Genomic DNA, 13,509 nt, shown 5'->3' with positions numbered 1-13,509 from the left:
ATTCTAAATTATTCTTTTTTCGAATCCATAAGCGCGAAATATTTTTCGCTTGCTAAAAATCTGCCAAAGTGAGACAATATCGAGTCTAACAAAAGCCAAACACTTGCGTTGGCCGGGAGTCGAACCCGGGTCAACTGCTTGGAAGGCAGCTATGCTAACCGTTATACCACCAACGCTTACTGGCAGCTGTTAAAAATTTCTTTTATCAACTTGCATCTCAACTACTGCTGGAAAGTTTGTAAACAGCCTCTTATACCCATTATTTCATAAGATATCTCAATTGTTCGTGGTTTACAATCTCACGCATTATCAACCTACTCTCCTTGAACGCTTTTCGTAGTTTCCATTTCCCTGTAATGCAACTGCGATTCCTTTATTCTCCTTTTTCTTGAACGCGAGTTTGTTGTTGTTTTCCCCCCTTCTGTTTTGTAGTTCAAAATTATTAATTGACAGTATTGAACTTTTATTCGATCTACGGTTAAATTCGTATATTTTCATTGGCGATTCTAAAAGTTATTTCGCAGTCGAAAAAAGACGATAATAAAAGCTTAAAAAAATGTATGCGGACGTAAGAGGGCACGAAAATCCCTTGGAAGGAAATATTTATTTTTCAATAGGTTACCAAAATACTATTTGAATTGTTCTTTTTAAAATTAAGAAAAAATGTATGACTTTTCATTAATCATCCTTCTTCAAGATATCAACCTTTAAGATAATAAAACTGATGGTTAAGAAAAAAGTGACATGCGTTGGCCGGGAGTCGAACCCGGGTCAACTGCTTGGAAGGCAGCTATGCTAACCGTTATACCACCAACGCTTGAATGAAGAAGAAAATTTACTTTATAAAAAGCAAAGATCGATATCCCCATAAAGCGCTGTATAACGAAGACGAGAATACTTAAAGTTTTCTTCATACATTCTGATTTTCATACAAATCGGAAATCCTTTTCAACCGAACCGAATTGAAAAAGAATTTTATACCCCATATGAAAGTCGCCTTTCTCAATTTATTTCCTTCTCACTATTCTAAATTATTCTTTTTTCGAATCCATAAGCGCGAAATATTTTTCGCTTGCTAAAAATCTGCCAAAGTGAGACAATATCGAGTCTAACAAAAGCAAAACACTTGCGTTGGCCGGGAGTCGAACCCGGGTCAACTGCTTGGAAGGCAGCTATGCTAACCGTTATACCACCAACGCTTACTGGCAGCTGTTAAAAATTTCTTTTATCAACTTGCATCTCAACTACTGCTGGAAAGTTTGTAAACAGCCTCTTATACCCATTATTTCATAAGATATCTCAATTGTTCGTGGTTTACAATCTCACGCATTATCAACCTACTCTCCTTGAACGCTTTTCGTAGTTTCCATTTCCCTGTAATGCAACTGCGATTCCTTTATTCTCCTTTTTCTTGAACGCGAGTTTGTTGTTGTTTTCCCCCCTTCTGTTTTGTAGTTCAAAATTATTAATTGACAGTATTGAACTTTTATTCGATCTACGGTTAAATTCGTATATTTTCATTGGCGATTCTAAAAGTTATTTCGCAGTCGAAAAAAGACGATAATAAAAGCTTAAAAAAATGTATGCGGACGTAAGAGGGCACGAAAATCCCTTGGAAGGAAATATTTATTTTTCAATAGGTTACCAAAATACTATTTGAATTGTTCTTTTTAAAATTAAGAAAAAATGTATGACTTTTCATTAATCATCCTTCTTCAAGATATCAACCTTTAAGATAATAAAACTGATGGTTAAGAAAAAAGTGACATGCGTTGGCCGGGAGTCGAACCCGGGTCAACTGCTTGGAAGGCAGCTATGCTAACCGTTATACCACCAACGCTTGAATGAAGAAGAAAATTTACTTTATAAAAAGCAAAGATCGATATCCCCATAAAGCGCTGTATAACGAAGACGAGAATACTTAAAGTTTTCTTCATACATTCTGATTTTCATACAAATCGGAAATCCTTTTCAACCGAACCGAATTGAAAAAGAATTTTATACCCCATATGAAAGTCGCCTTTCTCAATTTATTTCCTTCTCACTATTCTAAATTATTCTTTTTTCGAATCCATAAGCGCGAAATATTTTTCGCTTGCTAAAAATCTGCCAAAGTGAGACAATATCGAGTCTAACAAAAGCAAAACACTTGCGTTGGCCGGGAGTCGAACCCGGGTCAACTGCTTGGAAGGCAGCTATGCTAACCGTTATACCACCAACGCTTACTGGCAGCTGTTAAAAATTTCTTTTATCAACTTGCATCTCAACTACTGCTGGAAAGTTTGTAAACAGCCTCTTATACCCATTATTTCATAAGATATCTCAATTGTTCGTGGTTTACAATCTCACGCATTATCAACCTACTCTCCTTGAACGCTTTTCGTAGTTTCCATTTCCCTGTAATGCAACTGCGATTCCTTTATTCTCCTTTTTCTTGAACGCGAGTTTGTTGTTGTTTTCCCCCCTTCTGTTTTGTAGTTCAAAATTATTAATTGACAGTATTGAACTTTTATTCGATCTACGGTTAAATTCGTATATTTTCATTGGCGATTCTAAAAGTTATTTCGCAGTCGAAAAAAGACGATAATAAAAGCTTAAAAAAATGTATGCGGACGTAAGAGGGCACGAAAATCCCTTGGAAGGAAATATTTATTTTTCAATAGGTTACCAAAATACTATTTGAATTGTTCTTTTTAAAATTAAGAAAAAATGTATGACTTTTCATTAATCATCCTTCTTCAAGATATCAACCTTTAAGATAATAAAACTGATGGTTAAGAAAAAAGTGACATGCGTTGGCCGGGAGTCGAACCCGGGTCAACTGCTTGGAAGGCAGCTATGCTAACCGTTATACCACCAACGCTTGAATGAAGAAGAAAATTTACTTTATAAAAAGCAAAGATCGATATCCCCATAAAGCGCTGTATAACGAAGACGAGAATACTTAAAGTTTTCTTCATACATTCTGATTTTCATACAAATCGGAAATCCTTTTCAACCGAACCGAATTGAAAAAGAATTTTATACCCCATATGAAAGTCGCCTTTCTCAATTTATTTCCTTCTCACTATTCTAAATTATTCTTTTTTCGAATCCATAAGCGCGAAATATTTTTCGCTTGCTAAAAATCTGCCAAAGTGAGACAATATCGAGTCTAACAAAAGCAAAACACTTGCGTTGGCCGGGAGTCGAACCCGGGTCAACTGCTTGGAAGGCAGCTATGCTAACCGTTATACCACCAACGCTTACTGGCAGCTGTTAAAAATTTCTTTTATCAACTTGCATCTCAACTACTGCTGGAAAGTTTGTAAACAGCCTCTTATACCCATTATTTCATAAGATATCTCAATTGTTCGTGGTTTACAATCTCACGCATTATCAACCTACTCTCCTTGAACGCTTTTCGTAGTTTCCATTTCCCTGTAATGCAACTGCGATTCCTTTATTCTCCTTTTTCTTGAACGCGAGTTTGTTGTTGTTTTCCCCCCTTCTGTTTTGTAGTTCAAAATTATTAATTGACAGTATTGAACTTTTATTCGATCTACGGTTAAATTCGTATATTTTCATTGGCGATTCTAAAAGTTATTTCGCAGTCGAAAAAAGACGATAATAAAAGCTTAAAAAAATGTATGCGGACGTAAGAGGGCACGAAAATCCCTTGGAAGGAAATATTTATTTTTCAATAGGTTACCAAAATACTATTTGAATTGTTCTTTTTAAAATTAAGAAAAAATGTATGACTTTTCATTAATCATCCTTCTTCAAGATATCAACCTTTAAGATAATAAAACTGATGGTTAAGAAAAAAGTGACATGCGTTGGCCGGGAGTCGAACCCGGGTCAACTGCTTGGAAGGCAGCTATGCTAACCGTTATACCACCAACGCTTGAATGAAGAAGAAAATTTACTTTATAAAAAGCAAAGATCGATATCCCCATAAAGCGCTGTATAACGAAGACGAGAATACTTAAAGTTTTCTTCATACATTCTGATTTTCATACAAATCGGAAATCCTTTTCAACCGAACCGAATTGAAAAAGAATTTTATACCCCATATGAAAGTCGCCTTTCTCAATTTATTTCCTTCTCACTATTCTAAATTATTCTTTTTTCGAATCCATAAGCGCGAAATATTTTTCGCTTGCTAAAAATCTGCCAAAGTGAGACAATATCGAGTCTAACAAAAGCAAAACACTTGCGTTGGCCGGGAGTCGAACCCGGGTCAACTGCTTGGAAGGCAGCTATGCTAACCGTTATACCACCAACGCTTACTGGCAGCTGTTAAAAATTTCTTTTATCAACTTGCATCTCAACTACTGCTGGAAAGTTTGTAAACAGCCTCTTATACCCATTATTTCATAAGATATCTCAATTGTTCGTGGTTTACAATCTCACGCATTATCAACCTACTCTCCTTGAACGCTTTTCGTAGTTTCCATTTCCCTGTAATGCAACTGCGATTCCTTTATTCTCCTTTTTCTTGAACGCGAGTTTGTTGTTGTTTTCCCCCCTTCTGTTTTGTAGTTCAAAATTATTAATTGACAGTATTGAACTTTTATTCGATCTACGGTTAAATTCGTATATTTTCATTGGCGATTCTAAAAGTTATTTCGCAGTCGAAAAAAGACGATAATAAAAGCTTAAAAAAATGTATGCGGACGTAAGAGGGCACGAAAATCCCTTGGAAGGAAATATTTATTTTTCAATAGGTTACCAAAATACTATTTGAATTGTTCTTTTTAAAATTAAGAAAAAATGTATGACTTTTCATTAATCATCCTTCTTCAAGATATCAACCTTTAAGATAATAAAACTGATGGTTAAGAAAAAAGTGACATGCGTTGGCCGGGAGTCGAACCCGGGTCAACTGCTTGGAAGGCAGCTATGCTAACCGTTATACCACCAACGCTTGAATGAAGAAGAAAATTTACTTTATAAAAAGCAAAGATCGATATCCCCATAAAGCGCTGTATAACGAAGACGAGAATACTTAAAGTTTTCTTCATACATTCTGATTTTCATACAAATCGGAAATCCTTTTCAACCGAACCGAATTGAAAAAGAATTTTATACCCCATATGAAAGTCGCCTTTCTCAATTTATTTCCTTCTCACTATTCTAAATTATTCTTTTTTCGAATCCATAAGCGCGAAATATTTTTCGCTTGCTAAAAATCTGCCAAAGTGAGACAATATCGAGTCTAACAAAAGCAAAACACTTGCGTTGGCCGGGAGTCGAACCCGGGTCAACTGCTTGGAAGGCAGCTATGCTAACCGTTATACCACCAACGCTTACTGGCAGCTGTTAAAAATTTCTTTTATCAACTTGCATCTCAACTACTGCTGGAAAGTTTGTAAACAGCCTCTTATACCCATTATTTCATAAGATATCTCAATTGTTCGTGGTTTACAATCTCACGCATTATCAACCTACTCTCCTTGAACGCTTTTCGTAGTTTCCATTTCCCTGTAATGCAACTGCGATTCCTTTATTCTCCTTTTTCTTGAACGCGAGTTTGTTGTTGTTTTCCCCCCTTCTGTTTTGTAGTTCAAAATTATTAATTGACAGTATTGAACTTTTATTCGATCTACGGTTAAATTCGTATATTTTCATTGGCGATTCTAAAAGTTATTTCGCAGTCGAAAAAAGACGATAATAAAAGCTTAAAAAAATGTATGCGGACGTAAGAGGGCACGAAAATCCCTTGGAAGGAAATATTTATTTTTCAATAGGTTACCAAAATACTATTTGAATTGTTCTTTTTAAAATTAAGAAAAAATGTATGACTTTTCATTAATCATCCTTCTTCAAGATATCAACCTTTAAGATAATAAAACTGATGGTTAAGAAAAAAGTGACATGCGTTGGCCGGGAGTCGAACCCGGGTCAACTGCTTGGAAGGCAGCTATGCTAACCGTTATACCACCAACGCTTGAATGAAGAAGAAAATTTACTTTATAAAAAGCAAAGATCGATATCCCCATAAAGCGCTGTATAACGAAGACGAGAATACTTAAAGTTTTCTTCATACATTCTGATTTTCATACAAATCGGAAATCCTTTTCAACCGAACCGAATTGAAAAAGAATTTTATACCCCATATGAAAGTCGCCTTTCTCAATTTATTTCCTTCTCACTATTCTAAATTATTCTTTTTTCGAATCCATAAGCGCGAAATATTTTTCGCTTGCTAAAAATCTGCCAAAGTGAGACAATATCGAGTCTAACAAAAGCAAAACACTTGCGTTGGCCGGGAGTCGAACCCGGGTCAACTGCTTGGAAGGCAGCTATGCTAACCGTTATACCACCAACGCTTACTGGCAGCTGTTAAAAATTTCTTTTATCAACTTGCATCTCAACTACTGCTGGAAAGTTTGTAAACAGCCTCTTATACCCATTATTTCATAAGATATCTCAATTGTTCGTGGTTTACAATCTCACGCATTATCAACCTACTCTCCTTGAACGCTTTTCGTAGTTTCCATTTCCCTGTAATGCAACTGCGATTCCTTTATTCTCCTTTTTCTTGAACGCGAGTTTGTTGTTGTTTTCCCCCCTTCTGTTTTGTAGTTCAAAATTATTAATTGACAGTATTGAACTTTTATTCGATCTACGGTTAAATTCGTATATTTTCATTGGCGATTCTAAAAGTTATTTCGCAGTCGAAAAAAGACGATAATAAAAGCTTAAAAAAATGTATGCGGACGTAAGAGGGCACGAAAATCCCTTGGAAGGAAATATTTATTTTTCAATAGGTTACCAAAATACTATTTGAATTGTTCTTTTTAAAATTAAGAAAAAATGTATGACTTTTCATTAATCATCCTTCTTCAAGATATCAACCTTTAAGATAATAAAACTGATGGTTAAGAAAAAAGTGACATGCGTTGGCCGGGAGTCGAACCCGGGTCAACTGCTTGGAAGGCAGCTATGCTAACCGTTATACCACCAACGCTTGAATGAAGAAGAAAATTTACTTTATAAAAAGCAAAGATCGATATCCCCATAAAGCGCTGTATAACGAAGACGAGAATACTTAAAGTTTTCTTCATACATTCTGATTTTCATACAAATCGGAAATCCTTTTCAACCGAACCGAATTGAAAAAGAATTTTATACCCCATATGAAAGTCGCCTTTCTCAATTTATTTCCTTCTCACTATTCTAAATTATTCTTTTTTCGAATCCATAAGCGCGAAATATTTTTCGCTTGCTAAAAATCTGCCAAAGTGAGACAATATCGAGTCTAACAAAAGCAAAACACTTGCGTTGGCCGGGAGTCGAACCCGGGTCAACTGCTTGGAAGGCAGCTATGCTAACCGTTATACCACCAACGCTTACTGGCAGCTGTTAAAAATTTCTTTTATCAACTTGCATCTCAACTACTGCTGGAAAGTTTGTAAACAGCCTCTTATACCCATTATTTCATAAGATATCTCAATTGTTCGTGGTTTACAATCTCACGCATTATCAACCTACTCTCCTTGAACGCTTTTCGTAGTTTCCATTTCCCTGTAATGCAACTGCGATTCCTTTATTCTCCTTTTTCTTGAACGCGAGTTTGTTGTTGTTTTCCCCCCTTCTGTTTTGTAGTTCAAAATTATTAATTGACAGTATTGAACTTTTATTCGATCTACGGTTAAATTCGTATATTTTCATTGGCGATTCTAAAAGTTATTTCGCAGTCGAAAAAAGACGATAATAAAAGCTTAAAAAAATGTATGCGGACGTAAGAGGGCACGAAAATCCCTTGGAAGGAAATATTTATTTTTCAATAGGTTACCAAAATACTATTTGAATTGTTCTTTTTAAAATTAAGAAAAAATGTATGACTTTTCATTAATCATCCTTCTTCAAGATATCAACCTTTAAGATAATAAAACTGATGGTTAAGAAAAAAGTGACATGCGTTGGCCGGGAGTCGAACCCGGGTCAACTGCTTGGAAGGCAGCTATGCTAACCGTTATACCACCAACGCTTGAATGAAGAAGAAAATTTACTTTATAAAAAGCAAAGATCGATATCCCCATAAAGCGCTGTATAACGAAGACGAGAATACTTAAAGTTTTCTTCATACATTCTGATTTTCATACAAATCGGAAATCCTTTTCAACCGAACCGAATTGAAAAAGAATTTTATACCCCATATGAAAGTCGCCTTTCTCAATTTATTTCCTTCTCACTATTCTAAATTATTCTTTTTTCGAATCCATAAGCGCGAAATATTTTTCGCTTGCTAAAAATCTGCCAAAGTGAGACAATATCGAGTCTAACAAAAGCAAAACACTTGCGTTGGCCGGGAGTCGAACCCGGGTCAACTGCTTGGAAGGCAGCTATGCTAACCGTTATACCACCAACGCTTACTGGCAGCTGTTAAAAATTTCTTTTATCAACTTGCATCTCAACTACTGCTGGAAAGTTTGTAAACAGCCTCTTATACCCATTATTTCATAAGATATCTCAATTGTTCGTGGTTTACAATCTCACGCATTATCAACCTACTCTCCTTGAACGCTTTTCGTAGTTTCCATTTCCCTGTAATGCAACTGCGATTCCTTTATTCTCCTTTTTCTTGAACGCGAGTTTGTTGTTGTTTTCCCCCCTTCTGTTTTGTAGTTCAAAATTATTAATTGACAGTATTGAACTTTTATTCGATCTACGGTTAAATTCGTATATTTTCATTGGCGATTCTAAAAGTTATTTCGCAGTCGAAAAAAGACGATAATAAAAGCTTAAAAAAATGTATGCGGACGTAAGAGGGCACGAAAATCCCTTGGAAGGAAATATTTATTTTTCAATAGGTTACCAAAATACTATTTGAATTGTTCTTTTTAAAATTAAGAAAAAATGTATGACTTTTCATTAATCATCCTTCTTCAAGATATCAACCTTTAAGATAATAAAACTGATGGTTAAGAAAAAAGTGACATGCGTTGGCCGGGAGTCGAACCCGGGTCAACTGCTTGGAAGGCAGCTATGCTAACCGTTATACCACCAACGCTTGAATGAAGAAGAAAATTTACTTTATAAAAAGCAAAGATCGATATCCCCATAAAGCGCTGTATAACGAAGACGAGAATACTTAAAGTTTTCTTCATACATTCTGATTTTCATACAAATCGGAAATCCTTTTCAACCGAACCGAATTGAAAAAGAATTTTATACCCCATATGAAAGTCGCCTTTCTCAATTTATTTCCTTCTCACTATTCTAAATTATTCTTTTTTCGAATCCATAAGCGCGAAATATTTTTCGCTTGCTAAAAATCTGCCAAAGTGAGACAATATCGAGTCTAACAAAAGCAAAACACTTGCGTTGGCCGGGAGTCGAACCCGGGTCAACTGCTTGGAAGGCAGCTATGCTAACCGTTATACCACCAACGCTTACTGGCAGCTGTTAAAAATTTCTTTTATCAACTTGCATCTCAACTACTGCTGGAAAGTTTGTAAACAGCCTCTTATACCCATTATTTCATAAGATATCTCAATTGTTCGTGGTTTACAATCTCACGCATTATCAACCTACTCTCCTTGAACGCTTTTCGTAGTTTCCATTTCCCTGTAATGCAACTGCGATTCCTTTATTCTCCTTTTTCTTGAACGCGAGTTTGTTGTTGTTTTCCCCCCTTCTGTTTTGTAGTTCAAAATTATTAATTGACAGTATTGAACTTTTATTCGATCTACGGTTAAATTCGTATATTTTCATTGGCGATTCTAAAAGTTATTTCGCAGTCGAAAAAAGACGATAATAAAAGCTTAAAAAAATGTATGCGGACGTAAGAGGGCACGAAAATCCCTTGAAAGGAAATATTTATTTTTCAATAGGTTACCAAAATACTATTTGAATTGTTCTTTTTAAAATTAAGAAAAAATGTATGACTTTTCATTAATCATCCTTCTTCAAGATATCAACCTTTAAGATAATAAAACTGATGGTTAAGAAAAAAGTGACATGCGTTGGCCGGGAGTCGAACCCGGGTCAACTGCTTGGAAGGCAGCTATGCTAACCGTTATACCACCAACGCTTGAATGAAGAAGAAAATTTACTTTATAAAAAGCAAAGATCGATATCCCCATAAAGCGCTGTATAACGAAGACGAGAATACTTAAAGTTTTCTTCATACATTCTGATTTTCATACAAATCGGAAATCCTTTTCAACCGAACCGAATTGAAAAAGAATTTTATACCCCATATGAAAGTCGCCTTTCTCAATTTATTTCCTTCTCACTATTCTAAATTATTCTTTTTTCGAATCCATAAGCGCGAAATATTTTTCGCTTGCTAAAAATCTGCCAAAGTGAGACAATATCGAGTCTAACAAAAGCAAAACACTTGCGTTGGCCGGGAGTCGAACCCGGGTCAACTGCTTGGAAGGCAGCTATGCTAACCGTTATACCACCAACGCTTACTGGCAGCTGTTAAAAATTTCTTTTATCAACTTGCATCTCAACTACTGCTGGAAAGTTTGTAAACAGCCTCTTATACCCATTATTTCATAAGATATCTCAATTGTTCGTGGTTTACAATCTCACGCATTATCAACCTACTCTCCTTGAACGCTTTTCGTAGTTTCCATTTCCCTGTAATGCAACTGCGATTCCTTTATTCTCCTTTTTCTTGAACGCGAGTTTGTTGTTGTTTTCCCCCCTTCTGTTTTGTAGTTCAAAATTATTAATTGACAGTATTGAACTTTTATTCGATCTACGGTTAAATTCGTATATTTTCATTGGCGATTCTAAAAGTTATTTCGCAGTCGAAAAAAGACGATAATAAAAGCTTAAAAAAATGTATGCGGACGTAAGAGGGCACGAAAATCCCTTGAAAGGAAATATTTATTTTTCAATAGGTTACCAAAATACTATTTGAATTGTTCTTTTTAAAATTAAGAAAAAATGTATGACTTTTCATTAATCATCCTTCTTCAAGATATCAACCTTTAAGATAATAAAACTGATGGTTAAGAAAAAAGTGACATGCGTTGGCCGGGAGTCGAACCCGGGTCAACTGCTTGGAAGGCAGCTATGCTAACCGTTATACCACCAACGCTTGAATGAAGAAGAAAATTTACTTTATAAAAAGCAAAGATCGATATCCCCATAAAGCGCTGTATAACGAAGACGAGAATACTTAAAGTTTTCTTCATACATTCTGATTTTCATACAAATCGGAAATCCTTTTCAACCGAACCGAATTGAAAAAGAATTTTATACCCCATATGAAAGTCGCCTTTCTCAATTTATTTCCTTCTCACTATTCTAAATTATTCTTTTTTCGAATCCATAAGCGCGAAATATTTTTCGCTTGCTAAAAATCTGCCAAAGTGAGACAATATCGAGTCTAACAAAAGCAAAACACTTGCGTTGGCCGGGAGTCGAACCCGGGTCAACTGCTTGGAAGGCAGCTATGCTAACCGTTATACCACCAACGCTTACTGGCAGCTGTTAAAAATTTCTTTTATCAACTTGCATCTCAACTACTGCTGGAAAGTTTGTAAACAGCCTCTTATACCCATTATTTCATAAGATATCTCAATTGTTCGTGGTTTACAATCTCACGCATTATCAACCTACTCTCCTTGAACGCTTTTCGTAGTTTCCATTTCCCTGTAATGCAACTGCGATTCCTTTATTCTCCTTTTTCTTGAACGCGAGTTTGTTGTTGTTTTCCCCCCTTCTGTTTTGTAGTTCAAAATTATTAATTGACAGTATTGAACTTTTATTCGATCTACGGTTAAATTCGTATATTTTCATTGGCGATTCTAAAAGTTATTTCGCAGTCGAAAAAAGACGATAATAAAAGCTTAAAAAAATGTATGCGGACGTAAGAGGGCACGAAAATCCCTTGGAAGGAAATATTTATTTTTCAATAGGTTACCAAAATACTATTTGAATTGTTCTTTTTAAAATTAAGAAAAAATGTATGACTTTTCATTAATCATCCTTCTTCAAGATATCAACCTTTAAGATAATAAAACTGATGGTTAAGAAAAAAGTGACATGCGTTGGCCGGGAGTCGAACCCGGGTCAACTGCTTGGAAGGCAGCTATGCTAACCGTTATACCACCAACGCTTGAATGAAGAAGAAAATTTACTTTATAAAAAGCAAAGATCGATATCCCCATAAAGCGCTGTATAACGAAGACGAGAATACTTAAAGTTTTCTTCATACATTCTGATTTTCATACAAATCGGAAATCCTTTTCAACCGAACCGAATTGAAAAAGAATTTTATACCCCATATGAAAGTCGCCTTTCTCAATTTATTTCCTTCTCACTATTCTAAATTATTCTTTTTTCGAATCCATAAGCGCGAAATATTTTTCGCTTGCTAAAAATCTGCCAAAGTGAGACAATATCGAGTCTAACAAAAGCAAAACACTTGCGTTGGCCGGGAGTCGAACCCGGGTCAACTGCTTGGAAGGCAGCTATGCTAACCGTTATACCACCAACGCTTACTGGCAGCTGTTAAAAATTTCTTTTATCAACTTGCATCTCAACTACTGCTGGAAAGTTTGTAAACAGCCTCTTATACCCATTATTTCATAAGATATCTCAATTGTTCGTGGTTTACAATCTCACGCATTATCAACCTACTCTCCTTGAACGCTTTTCGTAGTTTCCATTTCCCTGTAATGCAACTGCGATTCCTTTATTCTCCTTTTTCTTGAACGCGAGTTTGTTGTTGTTTTCCCCCCTTCTGTTTTGTAGTTCAAAATTATTAATTGACAGTATTGAACTTTTATTCGATCTACGGTTAAATTCGTATATTTTCATTGGCGATTCTAAAAGTTATTTCGCAGTCGAAAAAAGACGATAATAAAAGCTTAAAAAAATGTATGCGGACGTAAGAGGGCACGAAAATCCCTTGGAAGGAAATATTTATTTTTCAATAGGTTACCAAAATACTATTTGAATTGTTCTTTTTAAAATTAAGAAAAAATGTATGACTTTTCATTAATCATCCTTCTTCAAGATATCAACCTTTAAGATAATAAAACTGATGGTTAAGAAAAAAGTGACATGCGTTGGCCGGGAGTCGAACCCGGGTCAACTGCTTGGAAGGCAGCTATGCTAACCGTTATACCACCAACGCTTGAATGAAGAAGAAAATTTACTTTATAAAAAGCAAAGATCGATATCCCCATAAAGCGCTGTATAACGAAGACGAGAATACTTAAAGTTTTCTTCATACATTCTGATTTTCATACAAATCGGAAATCCTTTTCAACCGAACCGAATTGAAAAAGAATTTTATACCCCATATGAAAGTCGCCTTTCTCAATTTATTTCCTTCTCACTATTCTAAATTATTCTTTTTTCGAATCCATAAGCGCGAAATATTTTTCGCTTGCTAAAAATCTGCCAAAGTGAGACAATATCGAGTCTAACAAAAGCAAAACACTTGCGTTGGCCGGGAGTCGAACCCGGGTCAACTGCTTGGAAGGCAGCTATGCTAACCGTTATACCACCAACGCTTACTGGCAGCTGTTAAAAATTTCTTTTATCAAC

General features: G+C 35.6%; 27 non-coding genes across 27 annotated transcripts; all 27 read right to left on the bottom strand.

Moving 5' to 3' along the window:
- Positions 1-104: 104 nt before the first annotated feature.
- Positions 105-176, bottom strand: TRNAG-UCC (transfer RNA glycine (anticodon UCC)). Its single transcript has one exon. It is a non-coding gene; the product is annotated as a tRNA-Gly (tRNA).
- A 569-nt stretch (positions 177-745) lies between these two features.
- TRNAG-UCC (transfer RNA glycine (anticodon UCC)) lies at positions 746-817 on the bottom strand. The gene has a single exon. It is a non-coding gene; the product is annotated as a tRNA-Gly (tRNA).
- Positions 818-1,127: 310 nt separating this feature from the next.
- On the bottom strand, positions 1,128-1,199 carry TRNAG-UCC (transfer RNA glycine (anticodon UCC)). The gene has a single exon. It is a non-coding gene; the product is annotated as a tRNA-Gly (tRNA).
- A 569-nt stretch (positions 1,200-1,768) lies between these two features.
- TRNAG-UCC (transfer RNA glycine (anticodon UCC)) lies at positions 1,769-1,840 on the bottom strand. The gene has a single exon. It is a non-coding gene; the product is annotated as a tRNA-Gly (tRNA).
- Positions 1,841-2,150: 310 nt separating this feature from the next.
- TRNAG-UCC (transfer RNA glycine (anticodon UCC)) lies at positions 2,151-2,222 on the bottom strand. Its single transcript has one exon. It is a non-coding gene; the product is annotated as a tRNA-Gly (tRNA).
- Positions 2,223-2,791: 569 nt separating this feature from the next.
- TRNAG-UCC (transfer RNA glycine (anticodon UCC)) lies at positions 2,792-2,863 on the bottom strand. The gene has a single exon. It is a non-coding gene; the product is annotated as a tRNA-Gly (tRNA).
- Positions 2,864-3,173: 310 nt separating this feature from the next.
- Positions 3,174-3,245, bottom strand: TRNAG-UCC (transfer RNA glycine (anticodon UCC)). Its single transcript has one exon. It is a non-coding gene; the product is annotated as a tRNA-Gly (tRNA).
- Positions 3,246-3,814: 569 nt separating this feature from the next.
- On the bottom strand, positions 3,815-3,886 carry TRNAG-UCC (transfer RNA glycine (anticodon UCC)). Its single transcript has one exon. It is a non-coding gene; the product is annotated as a tRNA-Gly (tRNA).
- Positions 3,887-4,196: 310 nt separating this feature from the next.
- TRNAG-UCC (transfer RNA glycine (anticodon UCC)) lies at positions 4,197-4,268 on the bottom strand. Its single transcript has one exon. It is a non-coding gene; the product is annotated as a tRNA-Gly (tRNA).
- A 569-nt stretch (positions 4,269-4,837) lies between these two features.
- On the bottom strand, positions 4,838-4,909 carry TRNAG-UCC (transfer RNA glycine (anticodon UCC)). The gene has a single exon. It is a non-coding gene; the product is annotated as a tRNA-Gly (tRNA).
- A 310-nt stretch (positions 4,910-5,219) lies between these two features.
- TRNAG-UCC (transfer RNA glycine (anticodon UCC)) lies at positions 5,220-5,291 on the bottom strand. The gene has a single exon. It is a non-coding gene; the product is annotated as a tRNA-Gly (tRNA).
- A 569-nt stretch (positions 5,292-5,860) lies between these two features.
- TRNAG-UCC (transfer RNA glycine (anticodon UCC)) lies at positions 5,861-5,932 on the bottom strand. The gene has a single exon. It is a non-coding gene; the product is annotated as a tRNA-Gly (tRNA).
- A 310-nt stretch (positions 5,933-6,242) lies between these two features.
- On the bottom strand, positions 6,243-6,314 carry TRNAG-UCC (transfer RNA glycine (anticodon UCC)). The gene has a single exon. It is a non-coding gene; the product is annotated as a tRNA-Gly (tRNA).
- A 569-nt stretch (positions 6,315-6,883) lies between these two features.
- Positions 6,884-6,955, bottom strand: TRNAG-UCC (transfer RNA glycine (anticodon UCC)). Its single transcript has one exon. It is a non-coding gene; the product is annotated as a tRNA-Gly (tRNA).
- A 310-nt stretch (positions 6,956-7,265) lies between these two features.
- TRNAG-UCC (transfer RNA glycine (anticodon UCC)) lies at positions 7,266-7,337 on the bottom strand. Its single transcript has one exon. It is a non-coding gene; the product is annotated as a tRNA-Gly (tRNA).
- Positions 7,338-7,906: 569 nt separating this feature from the next.
- On the bottom strand, positions 7,907-7,978 carry TRNAG-UCC (transfer RNA glycine (anticodon UCC)). Its single transcript has one exon. It is a non-coding gene; the product is annotated as a tRNA-Gly (tRNA).
- Positions 7,979-8,288: 310 nt separating this feature from the next.
- On the bottom strand, positions 8,289-8,360 carry TRNAG-UCC (transfer RNA glycine (anticodon UCC)). The gene has a single exon. It is a non-coding gene; the product is annotated as a tRNA-Gly (tRNA).
- A 569-nt stretch (positions 8,361-8,929) lies between these two features.
- Positions 8,930-9,001, bottom strand: TRNAG-UCC (transfer RNA glycine (anticodon UCC)). Its single transcript has one exon. It is a non-coding gene; the product is annotated as a tRNA-Gly (tRNA).
- Positions 9,002-9,311: 310 nt separating this feature from the next.
- TRNAG-UCC (transfer RNA glycine (anticodon UCC)) lies at positions 9,312-9,383 on the bottom strand. The gene has a single exon. It is a non-coding gene; the product is annotated as a tRNA-Gly (tRNA).
- A 569-nt stretch (positions 9,384-9,952) lies between these two features.
- TRNAG-UCC (transfer RNA glycine (anticodon UCC)) lies at positions 9,953-10,024 on the bottom strand. The gene has a single exon. It is a non-coding gene; the product is annotated as a tRNA-Gly (tRNA).
- Positions 10,025-10,334: 310 nt separating this feature from the next.
- Positions 10,335-10,406, bottom strand: TRNAG-UCC (transfer RNA glycine (anticodon UCC)). The gene has a single exon. It is a non-coding gene; the product is annotated as a tRNA-Gly (tRNA).
- Positions 10,407-10,975: 569 nt separating this feature from the next.
- On the bottom strand, positions 10,976-11,047 carry TRNAG-UCC (transfer RNA glycine (anticodon UCC)). Its single transcript has one exon. It is a non-coding gene; the product is annotated as a tRNA-Gly (tRNA).
- Positions 11,048-11,357: 310 nt separating this feature from the next.
- On the bottom strand, positions 11,358-11,429 carry TRNAG-UCC (transfer RNA glycine (anticodon UCC)). The gene has a single exon. It is a non-coding gene; the product is annotated as a tRNA-Gly (tRNA).
- Positions 11,430-11,998: 569 nt separating this feature from the next.
- TRNAG-UCC (transfer RNA glycine (anticodon UCC)) lies at positions 11,999-12,070 on the bottom strand. Its single transcript has one exon. It is a non-coding gene; the product is annotated as a tRNA-Gly (tRNA).
- Positions 12,071-12,380: 310 nt separating this feature from the next.
- TRNAG-UCC (transfer RNA glycine (anticodon UCC)) lies at positions 12,381-12,452 on the bottom strand. Its single transcript has one exon. It is a non-coding gene; the product is annotated as a tRNA-Gly (tRNA).
- Positions 12,453-13,021: 569 nt separating this feature from the next.
- TRNAG-UCC (transfer RNA glycine (anticodon UCC)) lies at positions 13,022-13,093 on the bottom strand. Its single transcript has one exon. It is a non-coding gene; the product is annotated as a tRNA-Gly (tRNA).
- Positions 13,094-13,403: 310 nt separating this feature from the next.
- On the bottom strand, positions 13,404-13,475 carry TRNAG-UCC (transfer RNA glycine (anticodon UCC)). Its single transcript has one exon. It is a non-coding gene; the product is annotated as a tRNA-Gly (tRNA).
- Positions 13,476-13,509: the final 34 nt, after the last annotated feature.

The sequence above is a fragment of the Parasteatoda tepidariorum genome, chromosome 9 (assembly GCF_982258835.1).
Source record: "Parasteatoda tepidariorum strain Cologne lab strain chromosome 9, Ptep-v5.0, whole genome shotgun sequence".
NCBI lineage: Eukaryota > Metazoa > Arthropoda > Arachnida > Araneae > Theridiidae > Parasteatoda > Parasteatoda tepidariorum.
The sequence above is the reverse complement of the archived record's forward strand: the minus strand, read 5'-3'. Positions and strand labels throughout refer to the sequence as shown.